The sequence below is a fragment of the Anomaloglossus baeobatrachus genome, chromosome 5 (genome assembly GCF_048569485.1).
Source record: "Anomaloglossus baeobatrachus isolate aAnoBae1 chromosome 5, aAnoBae1.hap1, whole genome shotgun sequence".
NCBI lineage: Eukaryota > Metazoa > Chordata > Amphibia > Anura > Aromobatidae > Anomaloglossus > Anomaloglossus baeobatrachus.
The window spans coordinates 48,327,291-48,346,480 of NC_134357.1; positions in this window are offsets into that span (position 1 = coordinate 48,327,291).

Here is a 19,190-nt window from a genome sequence, read left to right on the forward strand (position 1 = left end):
GTACAGGAGGAACTCCAACGCCAGCGTGAGACTCAGACCCGCATGCTGCAATTTATGTCTTCTGTGGACGCCCGCCTGAACACGCTACAAGCGGCAGTCACGTCTTCAGCATCCCGGGCCTCCACTAGTCAAGCCACGGCTCCAGCTCCCGTGGCGACTTCTTCAGATACTTCCAGACTTCGTTTGGCCTCACCACCCCGGTACGCCGGAGACCCCAAGACCTGCAGGGGATTCTTAAACCAATGCTCCCTCCATTTCACGCAGCTGCCGCATTTGTTTGCCTCTGATCAAGCCAAGGTCGCCTTCATCATGTCCCATCTAGAGGGTGAGGCACTGGCGTGGATGAACCCCTTGTGGGAGAAGGGGGATCCTGTGACCACGAACATCCAGGACTTCCTGCAGGCATTCCGTGGCACCTTTGATGAGCCCGGACGCGCCTCCGCGTCTGCTTCGTCTCTTCTCCGGCTGCGTCAGGGGACTCTGACGGTGGGCCAATACGCAATCCGGTTTCGTACCTTGGCTTCGGAACTCGGGTGGAACAACGAGGCCCTAACCGCCGCCTTCTGGGAAGGACTCTCGGGGCGAATTAAAGATGAGCTGGCGGGTCGTGACGTACCGACCACCCTGGATGCCCTGATTACCCTAGCGACTCGAGTGGACATCCGCTTTCAGGAGCGATCCAAGGAAGTGTCCCGTGAGAGACGACCGGTACGGCATTCCTCTCCTCCGCAGAAGCCCACCGTACTTCAGTCTTCGACAGCTGGGGCACTGGCGAAATCACCCGATGGGGCTCTTCGTGCCATGAGAAGTGCCTGAAGACCATACAACCCATCCGACGACCTCCGGTTCCAGAGAACCTACCGGGGCTGCCCTCGGCCTATTGGTCCTTTGCAGACGTCTTTGATAAAAAGGAATCCGAGGTACTTCCGCCACATCGTCCCTACGATAGTGCCATCGACCTGCTCCCTGGAACTACACCACCTCGAGGACGGATATATCCATTGTCTCCAGCCGAAACAAGGGCCATGTCTACTTACATCACAGAGAGCCTGGCAAGGGGATTCATCCGGAGATCCTCCTCTCCTGCTGGAGCAGGTTTCTTCTTTGTCAAGAAGAAAGAGGGCGACTTACGCCCATGCATAGACTACCGGGGTTTGAATCAAATCACCGTAAAAAACAAGTACCCTCTGCCGCTCATCCCTGAATTGTTTGACCGGCTTAGAGGAGCTCGTGAGTTCACCAAGCTGGATCTTCGGGGTGCTTACAATCTGGTCCGCATCCGCTCTGGGGACGAATGGAAGACCGCGTTCAACACTCGCGATGGGCACTATGAATACTGCGTGATGCCCTTCGGCCTGTGTAACGCCCCAGCCGTCTTTCAAGAACTGGTGAACGACGTCTTCCGGGACCTTCTTTACCTCTGTGTGGTAGTATATCTGGATGACATCCTTGTCTTCTCTCCGGACCTCCAGACCCACAGAGAGAACGTGCAGCTGGTTCTACAAAGACTGAGAGAGAATCGTCTGTACGCGAAGTATGAGAAGTGTGTCTTTGAGCAGTCTTCTCTCCCCTTCCTGGGGTACATCATCTCTGATACCGGACTGCAGATGGATCCAAAGAAGGTCTCCTCCATTCTCAACTGGCCTCCTCCTTCTGGACTGAAGGCAATCCAACGCTTCCTGGGATTCGCCAACTACTACCGCCAGTTCATCCCTCACTTCTCGGCTCTGACTGCTCCTCTCTCCGCTTTGACCAAGAAGGAGGCTAATCCAAAGGACTGGTCACCTGCGGCCGACGCCGCGTTTGGCTCGCTGAAGCGGGCATTTGCCTCCTCTCCTGTACTTCACCGTCCGGAGTTAAACCGCCAGTTCACCTTGGAGGTGGATGCCTCCTCCTCAGGAGCCGGAGCAGTGCTCATGCAGAAATCCTCCTCCGGGAAGATGGTGACTTGCGGATTCTTCTCCAAGAGCTTCTCAGCGCCTGAACGCAACTACACCATCGGTGACCGAGAGCTCTTGGCAGTCAAACTGGCTCTGGAGGAATGGCGCTACCTTCTGGAAGGAGCAGTGTACCCCGTTATCATTTACACGGACCACAAGAACCTGGAATACCTGCGGTCTGCTCAGCGACTGAACCCACGGCAAGCCAGGTGGTCCTTATTCTTTGCCAGGTTTGATTTCAAGCTCCATTTCCGACCCGCGGACAAGAATGTACGCGTTGATGCCTTGTCCAGGTCTTTCATGCCCATGGAGCAGGAGGAGGAGACTACCCAACCCATCATCTGTCCTAGCAAAATCATTCCGGTGGCCCCTGTCACCCTGGCCCAGATACCGCCCGGGAAGACCTATGTCTCTGAGACAGACAGGCAAAAAGTGTTACACTGGGGTCATGCCTCGAAAACAGCCGGTCATGCTGGTTAGAAGAGAACATGGGGTGCGATTGTACGCCATTACTGGTGGCCATCCCTTCGCACGGACGTCGCTGCTTTTGTCTCTGCCTGCTCCTCTTGTGCCAGGAACAAGACGCCCAAACACCTGCCATATGGCCGTCTTCTGCCTCTGCCGATACCTTCAGTTCCGTGGCAACACATAGCGATGGACTTTATTACAGACTTGCCATTGTCCTCCGGACACACAGTCATATGGGTCGTGGTGGATCGATTCTCTAAAATGGCTCATTTCGTCCCTATGGCTGGATTGCCCTCTGCTCAGGAACTCGCGGACGCCTACATACATCACATCTTCCGCTTGCATGGCTTTCCATCTCACATCGTATCCGATAGAGGAACTCAGTTCACCTCCCGCTTCTGGAGGGCTCTCTGCAACCATCTGGGAGTGACTCTGGACTTTTCATCTGCATACCATCCTCAGTCTAATGGCCAAGTGGAGAGGGTCAATCAAATATTGACCTCTTTCTTACGTCACTATGTCAACGCCCATCACGACGACTGGTCCACGCTTCTTCCTTGGGCTGAATTCTCCCATAACCACCACGTCAGTGAGTCCTCCTCCAGCTCTCCCTTCCATGTCGTTTACGGACTTCAGCCCTCCGTCCCATTGCCTGTATCCCCTTCTTCGGATGTCCCTGCTGCTGATACTGTGGCCCGTGACTTTGCAACCATTTGGGACTCTGTCAAGGCGTCCCTTGGGCGTGCTTCCCTGCGGATGAAAAGACACGCAGACAAGAGACGTCTGGATCCTCCGTGTTTCTCTCCTGGAGATCTAGTCTGGCTTGCATCCAAGTACGTCCGATTGAAGATACCATCCTACAAGCTGGGTCCTCGCTACATCGGGCCGTTTAAAGTCCTCAACAAGATCAATGAGGTCTCCTACAAGCTACAGCTCCCGGCCACGATGAGGATACCCAACTCATTCCACGTCTCCCTGCTCAAGCCGGTTGTCCTGGGTCCCTTCTCCGCTGCTGCCAGTTCGGCTCCTCCTCCTATAGCCGATGACGACATCTATGCGGTAAGGGATATCGTGGCCATGAAGACCGTACGGGGTCGACAGTTCTTCCTGGTGGACTGGGCAGGGTATGGTCCTGAGGATAGGTCCTGGGAGCCCCGGGAGAATGTGGGTACTCCGCTGATCCGTGCCTTCCTGTCCCGGTTGCGGGGAGGGGGGCGTGGGGGGGGGTACTGTCACGCTCCCCGGGTCCCCTGTGCTGCCCTCAGGCTCACCTGTCACGCTCCCCGGGTCCCCCGTCTCGCTTCCCGGTTCCTTGGTCCGGTCACCGCCGCTCCCCGCTCTCCAGCACCCCTTGCCAGCGCGTCCCCAGCGTCCTGGTCCCCGCACCCGGCGTCCGTCGGCTTCACAGCCCCATCCTGGCCCTGCTGCTTCCTCCTCGCAGCTTCCTGCTCTGGCTTCTGGCACTCGGGCCGCGCGCATGCGCATTAGGGCGCGCGCGCGGTCATTGACCCTTTCTTAAAGGGCCAGCGTCCATTAACAGGAAATGATGCAAAACAGGTACAGGGTATAAAGGGGGTTTATGTCCAAGGGGGCGGGGCCTGATCTTCGTGTTTCTTAAGCTAGGAGTCAGGTCTCCTGGTGTATATGTGTATATACTCACCTATCTCTCTTGTAGAGCCGTGCCTGCCTCGCCATCCGGTCCAGACCGAATCCCGAACCCCGAACGCAGTCCATCTGCCATCCTGACAGTCCGTACCATCTCGGATCCCTGCGGTGACCTGTCATCTCGCTCCAAAGGTTCCGGACCCCGCCTGACATCTTCTCGGCTTCCGAACCTGAGCTGCGTCACCCGGACTACCACCAGTGACTCCGTAGTCCCAGGGACTTCTCCGTTATACTCCTGTGCACGGACTGTTCTGCTGCCTATAGTGCTCCAGCTACCGGACCCCTTACCACCATCTAGAAGTTCGGCCCAGTGGATCCACCTCCTGGGTCTGCCCGTCCACCTGGCCCTGACAGCCTCATACCACTGAAAATTTACCAAGACCCGGCCATCCATCCAAACTTTCATCTCAAACAAGGAGAAGACTGATCAGAGATGCAGCCAAGAGGCCCATGATCACTCTGTATGAGCTGCAGATATCTACAGCTGAGGTGGGAGAGTCTGTCCTTAGGACAACAATCAGTCGTACACTGCACAAATCTGGCCTTTATGGAATAGTTGCAAGAAGAAAGCCATTTCTCAAAGATATCTATAAAAAGTGTTGTTTATAGTTTGCCACAAGCCACCTGGGAGACACACCAAACATGTGGAAGAAGGTGCTCTGGTCAGATGAAACCAAAATCAAACTATTTGGGCACAATGCCAAAAGATATGTTTGGTGTAAAAGCAACACAACTCATCATCCTAAACACACCATCCCCACTGTCAAACATGGTGGTGGCAGCATCATAGTTTGGGCCTGCTTTTCTTCAGCAGGGACAGGGAAAATGGTTAAAATTGATGGAAAGATGGATGGAGCCAAATACAGGACCATTCTTGAAGAAAACCTGTTGGTGTCTGCAAAAGACCTGAGACTGGGACGGAGATTTGTCTTCCAACAAGACAATGATCCCAAACATAAAGCAAAACCTACAATGGAATGCTTCAGAAATAAACATATCCAGGTGTTAGAATGGATTCAGTCCAGACCTGAATCCAGTCGAGAAACTGTGGAAAGAGTTGAAAACTGCTGTTCACAAACGCTCTCCATCCAACCTCACTCAGCTCCAGCTGTTTGCAAAGGAAGAATGGGCAAGAATTTCAGTCTCTCCATGTGCAAAACTGACATACTACTTTTCAGCATTCTATTAATTCAACGACAAAGTGGCTTTATTCCAAAACATATGATTTTTATTATTAACAAAATAAACACACATAATTAAAATAAGCAAGGTGTGCACAACAAGGGGTGGATACGATCAAGGACAAAATTGTAAATGTTCATAATAGTTCAAGGAACGTATGAAGAAGAAGGTGAAACGCGCGTCAGAACGTCTGGGGTGGCGCTATCACGGACTCATTATACTGGTTAGTAACGCTGTATTGACTGTACTGTCATATGACCATTTCATTGCATTAGCGGGTATAGAGAGGTATTGTAATAGGCATTACTTAGGTGGCCAATTAACTGATTAAGAGTTACCCTCCTAACCTTAGGGGCATGTTGGTGGACTAGCCTTGTATGTTGTGGTCTATAGGACGATGTAATACAGCTGTGTTATATTTACTATTATGAACATTTACAATTTTGTCCTTGATCGTATCCACCTCTTGTTGTGCATACCTTGCTTATTTTAATTATGTGTGTTTATTTTGTTAATAATAAAAATCATGTTTTGGAATAAAGCCACTTTGTCTTGAATTAATAATTTAGAAGGTGGTATTCCTTGTAATCATTAAGTAGGTCCCTGTTAGTGACTTGCATTCTCATTTTCAGCATTCTAGTAGCCAACTGGCTGCTATAAGGAAGGATGTATGATGCTTGGTATACTATAGGCACTAGAACGTCATAGGAGCATATGAAACTGTAATAAGGTTAGAAGGAAATGTGAATTCACTGAGTTTCTAGCAGATTTTGCTTTGGTTAAACTAGAAAGTAGATTTAAAGAGAATTTAATTTTTCAATCCCAAACCTCCTAATGAGAATGATTTTACCACAGGGAATATCCAGGTTACTACCTTGGAGAAGTCTTGATGACTCACACATTGGTGAATTAAAGAGTAGTTGAGGTTCCAACAGAATGGGCTGGAATCATAGAGAGTGCACAGGTCTTCAAAGAGGAAAGGGAATCAAACTAGTAAAGGTCTGGATGGGCAGCAAACAAAAAGTTGAGACCAAATATTGAAACTAATTTGATGCCAAATGGAAACCAAGTAGACCTTATGACCCACACAAGTAGAGATGGTGGAACGGTTCTTTGGCTAAAATTAGGTGCAGGAAACATGTACGGGTTTTTTAAGAAACCAGGAGCTGGTATATTCGCAGGGCGCTTGAAAATTTGTGAATTCTTCAACATTTTCCATATTTTTGGCATAAATTTGACCAAAAAGTCGATCAGATTTTCACACAAGTCCTAAAAGTAGAGTAAGAGAACCAAATAAAACAAATCAGAGAAAAAAATTAGACTTTTTTCAGGTCAAATTTAAACAGAAATATATTCAATTCTGAAGGGTTCACAAACTTTCCAGCACCATTATAGCTAGCTTAATGCAACAGCAAAAAGGCATCTGAAAGCAGGACAATGGGACCTCCCTGGTTAGCCAGAGAATTGTTACACTGGCCATCAACTAGCTATTTCTGCTTCAAACTTAAAGGGAACCTGTCACCAGTTTTTTGCCCTATAAGCTGCGGCCACCACCATTGGGCTTTTATATACAGCATTCTAACATGCTGTATATGAGAGCCCAGGCCGTTGTGTAGCAAATAAAAAAAACACTTTATAATACTCACCTAAACCGGTCGCTGAGGTGGATGTGGCTCAAATGGGCGTCTTCGTCCTCCGGTGCCGGCACCTCTTCTTTCGGCAATCTACATCCTCCTTTTGAAGCCTGTATGCATGACGCATCTATGTCATACACACTCGCCGGTCCCGCGCATGCGCATTACAATACTTTGATCTGCCCTGCTCAGGACCTGAATGCCGGCGAGTGTGTATGATGTTGGATGCATCATGCACCACGGCTTCAGAAGACAGAGGACAAAGATGGCCAAAAGAGGAGGCGCCAGCACCGGAAAAAGGCGCCACCCATCTGACCAGTCTGCAGCGTATATAAGAGCCCAAGACGCTGTGTAAAACATAAAAATCACTTAATAATACTCACCTAAATGGCCGCTGTGGTGGAGTTGGCCATATGGGAAACTCCTTTCTCTGGTGCCGGCGCCTCCTCTTTTGGCCATCTTCGTCTTCCTTCTGAAGCGTGTGTGCATGACGCGTCCTACGGGATACACACTCGCTGGTCCCGTGCAGGCACACTACAATACTTTGATCTGCCCTGCTCAGGGCAGATCAAAGTACGCCTGCGCAGGACCTCAATGCCGGCAAGTGTAGGTGACTTACGACGCGTCATGAACCCCGAATTCAGAAAAAAGATGACAAAGATGGCCAAAAGAGGAGGCGCCGGCACCGGAGAATGGAGACGCTCATATGACCCAACTCCACCGCAGCGGCCGTTTAGGTAAGTATTATAAAGTGAGGTTTACGTTCTACACAGAGGCCTGGGCTCATACATACAGTATGTTAGAATGCTGTATATAAGAGCCCACTGGTGGTGGCTGCAGTTGATAGGCCCCAAATCTGGTGACAGGTTCCCTTTAGAAATTTTCCAAGGAATTTTCAAAAATCGAAATAAACACCTAAGGTCTAAGTCCTTTTGGCCTTTTACTTTTACATCCAGAGGAACAAGAAAACCTAAACATCAGATGGTTTCAGCTTCATCCCAATCCTCATTTTCATCATCCTCATTTCGAGATCTTTACAAGGTCTTTCTATCAATTTAATACATACATGTCATATAGCTCTCAACTTGCACAATAAATTGACAAAATCTTCGGCTCTCGAATTGCCAACCTATTAAGATGTTAGTGCCTAATGCAGATTTTTGGAACTCTCCAAGCTAAACATTTCCGTATTACATAGTCCTATTAAATCATTTAATTTCTAAACTTTTTCCCCCCATGGCATTTATTTACTCAGTAATGTGCGATCCGGGAAGTAATGTACCAGTATTACACCATAGAGAGATTACTGCGCACAGAAATACGGTCTAAAGATGTGGGATATCAGAAGAGCGGGCTCGGTGGTTGTTTAGCAATTTGCATATAAAATGGCAAATCCTTTCTGAGCTAATTTACTGTGACTATATAAATGAAGAGATAAGTTCATTATCTGCTATGAACAGAATGAACCACTTAACCATTGAACCCCATAACCTAGTTTTGTTCATAGGTACATCCAGGCTTATCTCCGGCAAATATTTTATTTTAGGATATAAAAATATAATTTATATTATGAGATGATAATGTGTTCCTTGCTTGTGATGGAAATACAAAAAAAGCAAACATGACTTAGAGAAATGACTGGGAAATGACAAAATCATGTAATAACAATAAGAAGCCATAAACTATGATAAGATGATCACAAGTTAGGACCAATCATCGACTACAATCTGTAAGACAATTTTTCAGCAAGTGTTCAATTCCTGAGCTCTAAAGATGAGCGGATATGACAAAATTCCGGGAAATTGTATTTACAATGGAGTTATTCCCTATGAATTGAATGTTCCTTGTCGACGTTTTATGGGCTCTCCAGACCCCATGACAAAATAAACATAAGATGGAAAAAAACCAAACCAAAAAATTATACTCACGTCACAGCTCAGCTGCCAGGGTTCTTCGCTGCTCGCTGTCTGGTCTTCTTTCCGCTGTTACAAAAACCATGACTTCATGATGCGTAGTGACCTTCAAGGCTTGATCATGGCTGGAAGTCACAGACTGGGAAATGCAGTTTGCAACAGGGGAAGGTAGAAATGTTTGTAATGCTTGCCGGTGTTGAGGACAATGGAAGTGGACCTGTGATGCCCCTGGACTATCAGGTCGTCACAGGGTACTGCACAAACTGCCCTTCCGTGCAGTATTCCAAGTCCCTCATGGTTCTGGGTCCCTATCTTATGGTGTTGCCTCCAACAGAAAATCAAATCCTAGATACACACTGCACCACACCCACCAGTCGCACCAGTGGATGGCTTGAGTGGAATAGAATCGCCCCCCTGGGGGGTCAGGGAGGGGAGGTGAGTAGTGTAGTCAGTGAGTCAGCAGTTGGTCAGTGAGAGAAGTGAAGTGAAGTAGCCCTCGAGCTGTGAGGAGCTCAGAGGAGGTTGGGAGTGGTGGCTCCCAAGAGAAGCTGTCTAGGTTGCAGACGGTGGTCTGGACCTAGAGGAGTTGGACCCCCGGTCACAGGGGATTGCGGCTAGGTTCCTGGACCTGTCAAGAAGGACGGTCAGCAGCCTGGCACTATCACCGGTCCGGGACTGAATGCACGGCAGGGTACACGGACCCTAGGTCGGGGAGAATCTTCAGGAAACCCGGCAATTAACCTGAGGAGAACGGAGCCTTTATGATCTGTTCCCACCCGCTCCAGAATTGGGGCACTAGCGCAACGAGGGGGATAGGTCCATCCAAACAAACGGTCCAGAAAATCCCAAGTGTGAGCCCTGAGAGCAGGGTCCCACATTTAGCCACAGTGGGGAGCGGGGCCCGGCAAGTTTCAGACTACTGGGCCACCACGTTGAAGTTAAACTTAGTGCCAGGAGGCAGGTCACGAATCACCAGGCAACACTATAAGGGACGGGATCTGGACGAGCTCCCCTCGAGAGGTAGCGGAATTCAGAGACTTGGTTTACCCTGTTGTCAGCGTCTGCTTCATTGCTGAGTGAGTACCCGACTGATGCCTGCTCTGCGTCCCCGCATCACCATCCAGAGTCCCGGGGCCTACCCCTACCCGTGGAGGGCAACGTCACCTAGCTGCCCCACTCCATCAACCCGCGTACTCCCAACGGCAGCGACAATACACCCAATTACCGCACACCATGAATGGCATCACAAACAATACTAAATCCCCTGTAAATATCCCCTTTTACATTTTGAGTGTGGCCCCTAAGCCCCCAGGTCCGGAAACCCTTGAGCCACGAACAAGCACTACCGCAGTTCGATCTGCTGCTGGGGTGGCACAGACCCACTAGACTACAAGGGGACCTGGGCGTACCCTTTAGTAGGAGGGGTTTAACTTTAGTGCCAACCACAAGGCACACGCCAGGTACCACTCCCGAGACAGTGACCAGGACTATGGCAGGTGACCTTCAGGGCAGGAGATGGACTAAGGTAAGGACATAGGTGCAGGCAGGCACAGGCGGGATGGCTGAGGCAGACAGTAAAGGCGGGTATGGACAGGTATTGTGGGCATGGCAGGGACAGATTTGTATGGGAAGGCGAACTGAGATATAGATAACAGAACAAGAGCACGGGACCTGACAACTATCTAGCAAAACGATACTGACTAACTAAGGACTTTGTGCAGTCACTTCCCCTAGTGGGAGGATATCTTAAGTACCGGGGGCCTGTTAGGTGTAGGCAGAGAAGTACAAACAGGGAGTGGCCCCCTTCTCAGCGAGCTGGACATTTCATTCTGTGAATCCCCCTGACTGTGTGTGTCCTGTTGGGACCCGGTCGCTCTCAGCCCTTAGCCACATTGAGGCCTATTTTAGACCCATGGTAAGGTTTTAATATTAGAGAGTGTAGGTACTATCCCAACTGGGTACACCTTGACGTTTGGTGGGATAGCTTTATGCTTTTTTTGATCAAAAACAGTGTTTACTAAGTACCCTATGTTTATATGCACTATGCTTTTATTTAGTTACAGCAGGGTATGTTTTCACAGTTTTTTCCTTGGTTTCTCTTTGTCTCATGGCCAGTGTGAACATGGTCTCACAAGTTCCATGTATACCATCTCATACTCCAGCTCACTTTTTTTGTTTTTATGTAGTTTTTTTGTATTCAGTACAAACAGGGAGTGGCCCCCTTCTCAGCGAGCTGGACATTTCATTCTGTGAATCCCCCTGACTGTGTGTGTCCTGTTGGGACCCGGTCGCTCTCAGCCCTTAGCCACATTGAGGCCTATTTTAGACCCATGGTAAGGTTTTAATATTAGAGAGTGTAGGTACTATCCCAACTGGGTACACCTTGACGTTTGGTGGGATAGCTTTATGCTTTTTTTGATCAAAAACAGTGTTTACTAAGTACCCTATGTTTATATGCACTATGCTTTTATTTAGTTACAGCAGGGAATGTTTTCACAGTTTTTTTCCTTGGTTTCTCTTTGTCTCATGGCCAGTGTGAACATGGTCTCACAAGTTCCATGTATACCATCTCATACTCCAGCTCACTTTTTTTGTTTTTATGTAGTTTTTTTGTATTCAGTACAAACAGGGAGTGGCCCCCTTCTCAGCGAGCTGGACATTTCATTCTGTGAATCCCCCTGACTGTGTGTGTCCTGTTGGGATCCGGTCGCTCTCAGCCCTTAGCCACATTGAGGCCTATTTTAGACCCATTGTAAGGTTTTAATATTAGAGAGTGTAGGTACTATCCCAACTGGGTACACCTTGACGTTTGGTGGGATAGCTTTATGCTTTTTTTGATCAAAAACAGTGTTTACTAAGTACCCTATGTTTATATGCACTATGCTTTTATTTAGTTACAGCAGGGTATGTTTTCACAGTTTTTTCCTTGGTTTCTCTTTGTCTCATGGCCAGTGTGAACATGGTCTCACAAGTTCCATGTATACCATCTCATACTCCAGCTCACTTTTTTTGTTTTTATGTAGTTTTTTTGTATTCAGTACAAACAGGGAGTGGCCCCCTTCTCAGCGAGCTGGACATTTCATTCTGTGAATCCCCCTGACTGTGTGTGTCCTGTTGGGACCCGGTCGCTCTCAGCCCTTAGCCACATTGAGGCCTATTTTAGACCCATGGTAAGGTTTTAATATTAGAGAGTGTAGGTACTATCCCAACTGGGTACACCTTGACGTTTGGTGGGATAGCTTTATGCTTTTTTTGATCAAAAACAGTGTTTACTAAGTACCCTATGTTTATATGCACTATGCTTTTATTTAGTTACAGCAGGGTATGTTTTCACAGTTTTTTCCTTGGTTTCTCTTTGTCTCATGGCCAGTGTGAACATGGTCTCACAAGTTCCATGTATACCATCTCATACTCCAGCTCACTTTTTTTGTTTTTATGTAGTTTTTTTGTATTCAGTACAAACAGGGAGTGGCCCCCTTCTCAGCGAGCTGGACATTTCATTCTGTGAATCCCCCTGACTGTGTGTGTCCTGTTGGGACCCGGTCGCTCTCAGCCCTTAGCCACATTGAGGCCTATTTTAGACCCATGGTAAGGTTTTAATATTAGAGAGTGTAGGTACTATCCCAACTGGGTACACCTTGACGTTTGGTGGGATAGCTTCATGCTTTTTTTGATCAAAAACAGTGTTTACTAAGTACCCTATGTTTATATGCACTATGCTTTTATTTAGTTACAGCAGGGTATGTTTTCACAGTTTTTTCCTTGGTTTCTCTTTGTCTCATGGCCAGTGTGAACATGGTCTCACAAGTTCCATGTATACCATCTCATACTCCAGCTCACTTTTTTTGTTTTTATGTAGTTTTTTTGTATTCAGTACAAACAGGGAGTGGCCCCCTTCTCAGCGAGCTGGACATTTCATTCTGTGAATCCCCCTGACTGTGTGTGTCCTGTTGGGACCCGGTCGCTCTCAGCCCTTAGCCACATTGAGGCCTATTTTAGACCCATGGTAAGGTTTTAATATTAGAGAGTGTAGGTACTATCCCAACTGGGTACACCTTGACGTTTGGTGGGATAGCTTTATGCTTTTTTTGATCAAAAACAGTGTTTACTAAGTACCCTATGTTTATATGCACTATGCTTTTATTTAGTTACAGCAGGGTATGTTTTCACAGGTTTTTCCTTGGTTTCTCTTTGTCTCATGGCCAGTGTGAACATGGTCTCACAAGTTCCATGTATACCATCTCATACTCCAGCTCACTTTTTTTGTTTTTATGTAGTTTTTTTGTATTCAGTACAAACAGGGAGTGGCCCCCTTCTCAGCGAGCTGGACATTTCATTCTGTGAATCCCCCTGACTGTGTGTGTCCTGTTGGGACCCGGTCGCTCTCAGCCCTTAGCCACATTGAGGCCTATTTTAGACCCATGGTAAGGTTTTAATATTAGAGAGTGTAGGTACTATCCCAACTGGGTACACCTTGACGTTTGGTGGGATAGCTTTATGCTTTTTTTGATCAAAAACAGTGTTTACTAAGTACCCTATGTTTATATGCACTATGCTTTTATTTAGTTACAGCAGGGTATGTTTTCACAGTTTTTTCCTTGGTTTCTCGTAGGCAGAGAAGTGTAGCACCCCTGAAACCATCAGTAGCTACAAGGTACTGCATCCTGTCAACGATGCAGGGCCTACCCCCAGGGACTCAGAAGACCAGTGCCGGTAACACCAAAACATTCACTTTAATCCCTGTTTTTCCCGTTCCCAAAGACTGGTGACAGGCAAGGGTTGGACCCAATGGATGGCCACCTAGGGGTGAAACCGATCCAGTCCACTAGACGACAACCAGAGAGGAGGGGTTAGACAGTCAGTAAGTGGAAGTGAGAGAAGACGGACGTAACCGTACTGATGGGAGAGTGTAGCGGTGACCTGTGGGCCCAAGCATGTGGTTGCCGGTGAATTATGGTGGAGTACTCCTGGAACCATAGCACCAACAGGGTACAGGGCCCTAGGTCAGGCAAACGCTCCAGGCACACCTGATAAAATATACACAGTGAGGGAACCATCCAGGGCCTCACCAACCGTAAAGTTCGGGACACAGTAGCAATGGGAGAACCAGGGAACAGGACCAGAGAAACCAGAGAAACCGACCCCACAGGGTTCAAGCTACTTGTCATACGGACTAAGACTGAGAGGACCCCCAGACGCTCCGAGCCATGGGGACCCACCAACCAGAGACAGGTGCAGGGGAAAGAAGCCACCAGGTCACCACACCGGCACTGGGACTAAGGGGACCAGTGGTCAGGACCAGCCTTTTTCGGGTTGCCAGCCATAACAACGCTGTGAGTAAAGAAACCAATAACACTGCAATTCCTTTATCTGACCTACCTTCTTTTCGCTCCTGACTCCAACACCTACCCCCCTGGGGCCTGGCCCTAATTGCGGAGGGCCCAACATCCAGGCTGCCATTAACACCAGCCCCAGAGAGACTGTGCAGCGGCGGCTCCATCTACTTAGCCGCAACCCGCAAGTGGCATCACAAGAAAACTTTTATTATATTTCCCCTGTAAATAACCCCCTTCAAACAACCTACAGCGTCACGGAACCGGACAACGGCGACCCAGTGAAGTGTCCTAGTAAATACACCGCCTGGGACCGAGTACCCCATAGCCCTGGGTCGAGTCAGAAGCACTTCCGGGAAATGGCATGCTGGCCATCTAAGAGGAGGGCAGGTGTGCATGTGCGTACCCTAAGCTTACTCCCGTGAACCTGTGCAGTGAGCACAGGCCCCAGGAGGAGAAGGGAGTAGGAATATATGTGGATGACCGTGGGAGTGTGGGGGGAGGATGCAGCCCAGCCACAGCGGTGAATGAGTTGGCATCCCTGTTGGGGAGAGGCAGGGAAGTACAGGGATACCGGCGCTAGTGTCTCTGTGGACCGGACTGTGGTCAATGATCATTGCAGGGGCTGGACAGATGAACAATTAAGCGAATATAAGTTTTTTTTTTCTTAACTTTTTGCCGGCTGTGTACAGTTGTGTCCAAACAAAGTGAGTTTGCAAAAATTTGTATTGTCAAAAATGCAGATTTTTTTATAATCCAGTTGAGGAGAATTAAATTCCACCCAAATAAATTTGCTCATCTTTACTTCGCAGCTCTACTGTAGGGCAAAAGAAGCAATCTGAACACATGTGACCATACTATTAAGTTTATTCCATAGATAAAATTATTGTATGGTTATATTCCTTCACATAGGCAGTAGTGTTACTGAGAGGACTGCAAACTTAGGGACCCTTCCTTCCACAGCTACGCATCAGTGTCTTTACTATAGACTATGCGGAAGAGGCACTGAGGACCGCACGATGAGGCAGCAGACACCAAAGGTAGCATGGCTGCTGGGACAGATGAGCAGTGACGTGAGAAAAAGTCTTTTTATTTTTATATGGTATGCTTATTAAAGGGAACCTGTCACTAAGTTTTTCCTATATAAGCTGCGGCCACCACCAGTGAGCCCTTATATTTAGCATTCTAAAATACTGTATATAGGAGTCCAGGCCGCTGTTTATAACATAAAAAAGACCTTTTATTATACTCACCTATGGGGTGGTCCGGTCTGATGGGTGTTGCTGGTTCAGTCCGGCGTCTTCTCTCTTCCTCCTATCGCCATCCTCCTTCCCAGCTCCGTGTGGATGACGCGACCTACATCGCTCCTGCACGCACACTTCTCTGCCCTGCGAAGTGCAAAGTACTGTCAGTGCAAAGTACTGTTGTGAGAAAATATATATATATATATATATATATATATATATATTTCTATATGCTTTTTTATAAACAAGCTTTCTTTTGTATATGAGTAACAAGATGGAGCCTGCAGCTGATGTCTAATATAAGGGAACAGAATGAAGAGATTGATAATGATGATGACTGGCTACAAAGTTCGGATCCATGGCTGAGGTGCTACGTGACAATGGCCCCGCGAGGAATGGAAGGGTTGGAGAGAAAATCCCAAAGATTGACCTATATCACAGGCTTTCTGCATATGTTTTTAATATAACCAATGGCATACTTAAGAATTTTACTAAGAGATTAACCCATTATTGCTCTATAAAAGGCTTGTAAAAATAAAGCACGTCACTTGTGCACCTGGGCTCACTGAGAGAGGTTTATACCAGATATTTTCTGTGTGGTCTGAACTCCTTCGCTGTCACTCAGTGACCTTCAGATTTAGCAGACATTCACTGTTAGGAAGGAGATATCTTTCCCGAAACTGTGGAATTCTCCTTAACACTGTAATGTGCAGGTGTGGGGAAAGGTGAAAGACCGCCCTACATTATCAGACTAAAGCTGGTGTCACACATAACGACGACGACAACAACGTCGCTGCAACGTCACCATATTCTGTGACGTTGCAGCGACCATAGATGATCGTTAGTAAGCTGTCAAACATGCTAAATAAAGCAGCGACGAAGCAGAGATCATAGCGACGTCGACGGTCGTTGTGTGGTTTCAGACATGTCTTTGCACGACGAGTCAGAGGTGTGGTTTTAACCCCTAGATAAGGTTTGCGTTATCTCTTTTCACGCCCCTCTGTTCCTATTGGTGATCGCTACAGCGCTTTGCGTTGTCTTTCTTCACGCCCCTCTGTTCCGATTGGTCATCACTACAGCGTCGCCTGATTGGGTGACCGTATCAAACAAAAGACGACGCAGTAGCGCTTCCATTCACTCTACCTGAGCTTTTTCAGAACGCAGTTTGTTGCAGTGATTTTTTCAATTTGTTGATTTCGTCTTGGATTTTTAATATTCTCCTGACTTAAAGGTAAGTAATTTTTTTGGGCAGTATTATACCAATATTCTAGTACATCGTGACATTAATATAGCAACTGTATTCTTGTATATTGTGGCAGTATTATAGTTATATTTAGTTATATTTATCTATGTACATAGGGGGAAGTATTATAGCTTTTCTATTCCTGACGTTATATATTCAATACCGCTGTACATATAGTTATGTTCTTGTACATAGGGGCAGTATTATAGTAGTTATATTCTTGTATATAGGAGCAGTATTATAGTAGTTATATTCTTGTACATAGGGGCAGTATTATAGTAGTTATATTCTTGTACATAGGGAGCAGTATTATAGTAGTTATATTCTTGTACATAGGAGGCAGTATTATAGCAGTTATATTCTTGTACATAGGGGCAGTATTATAGTAGTTATATTCTTGTATATAGGAGCAGTATTATAGTAGATATATTCTTGTACATAGGGGCAGTATTATAGTAGTTATATTATTGTATATAGGGGCAGTATTATAGTAGTTATATTCTTGTATATAGGAGCAGTATTATAGTAGTTATGTTCTTGTACATAGGGGCAGTATTATAGTAGTTATATTCTTGTGCATAGGAGCAGTATTATAGTAGTTAAATTCTTGTATATAGGGGGCAGTATGATAGTAGTTATATTCTTGTACATAGGGGGCCGTATTATAGTAGTTATATTATTGGACATAGGAGCAGTATTAAAGTAGTTGTACATAGGTGGCAGTATTATAGCAGCTATATTCTTGTGCTTAGTTTATAACAATGTAGTAATACATTAATTTCCTTTTTTTTCAGATGTCTTCCAACAAACAAGAATTCATAAGGGAGGTGATTGAGATGTATCAATCCCTGCCTTGTTTGTGGAAGATAAAGTCTGTCGATTATAGCAATCGATACAAGAAAAAGCAGGCCTATGAGCAGCTTATTGAATTGTTCCAGAGGCATAACCCTACGGAGACCATTACGACAGAGATTGTGCGAAAGAAAATCCAGGGTCTTCGCACCGTTTATAAAAAGGAACTAAATAAGGTGGAAAAGGCCAGCAAATCTGGTGCCGGAACGGAGGAACTTTACGTTCCAAAGCTTTGGTACTACGATTTGCTGGCCTTCATAAGAGACCAAGAGGTACCACGGACAATAACATCGCTGTCCTTTGGTCCCGGAACACAGCCTGAGGTCCGGTCTGACACCACAGTTGGAGATGTAAGTACCTTTGTGAAACTTTTGATGTACATGGCATTATTTAATTGAAAATAGTTACTACGGTTTTCTATGATTACTGTTGCAGATTTCAAAATGTATCCCTTCCAGTTCAGATAAGTATACTCCTTTACTAGTTTCCCCCACTCTATTTTCATACCGTGTAATGACATTTCATATCCTGTAGCACTAGTCTGCCCCTCCCATTAGTTTCCAGTGCATGTGTATCCCTGTGCCTGCTGCTCATGATATCTGAGTTTAACATCATTTTTATTGTTCCGCAGGATCGTTGTGAAGCTGGGCCAATAGCGACAGGTGGTGATGATGAAATTGCCGGGACTTCCGAGGAGACCGCAGAAGCTCCATTACCACGGCGGATCTCCTCAACCCGTAAGAGGCAGCCGAACAACTCATCTTCAACAGACCTTATGGATATGGCGAAGAAAATCCTGGAGCAGCACAGCAGACCATCCATTTGCGGATTTGCCCAGCTTACGGATGAAAGACTCCGTAAGCTGGATGACAAACAAAGAGTTCATGTCGAAAGGGTCATGCTGGAGGCCCTCAACAAGGCGGCAGAGGGGAAACTGACAGACTCCTCAAAAGTGTGTGACGTAGAACATCGACAACAGTCTTCATGGGATCAAGTGCCATGGATGAGGATGGAGCCTCCACCACACCTCCAGCATGACCCCCCCGCACAGTATCCCATGTTCCCCCCAACGAACCAATTTTTCAGCCCACAGAGGCAACATTTAAATGACTCGAATAAGCAATACCAAAATTTATAGTTTTTGTTTTTTGTTATAATATTTATGCTGTTTTTGTTGTTGTTTAAGCAATGTTAGGGAATTGTAATAAAAAATGTCTTTGATTTCAAACTTTTGTACAGCTTTCATGAATTCTGCATAACATTATTCACGGGGTAAAGGGTTGGGTGGAGGTCAAGGTCGCCATCATGGCACAACTCTACAGATGCACGATGCACATATATAATGTGTGTGTGTGGGTGTTTTTTTTTATTTTTTTTAAATAAGAATGTTTTTGTGGGTTCTTTGTTTTAAAGCTGTGGTGGGGAACATAGTGCTCTCCCTGCTGCCTTCTAGTGCTGTCACTGTCAGTGCTGTTTGTGTTATGCCACCTACAGCTCTTTGTGCTGCCACCTATTGCTGTGTTGCCCAGGGATTGGGGGGGAAATGAGATCCTGGCCAAGGGGTTACTTCTGCAGGTATCCCGGTGTCGTGACCCGGTCTGTAATGTCAAGCTCCCAAAAAAGAGGGGGATTAGGTAGGGGGAATTGTCTGTCACGCCACCCGTGGGTTGCGTTGATAAGGTGGTGGCACCGCCACTGCCTCTGGGGACCGTGCCT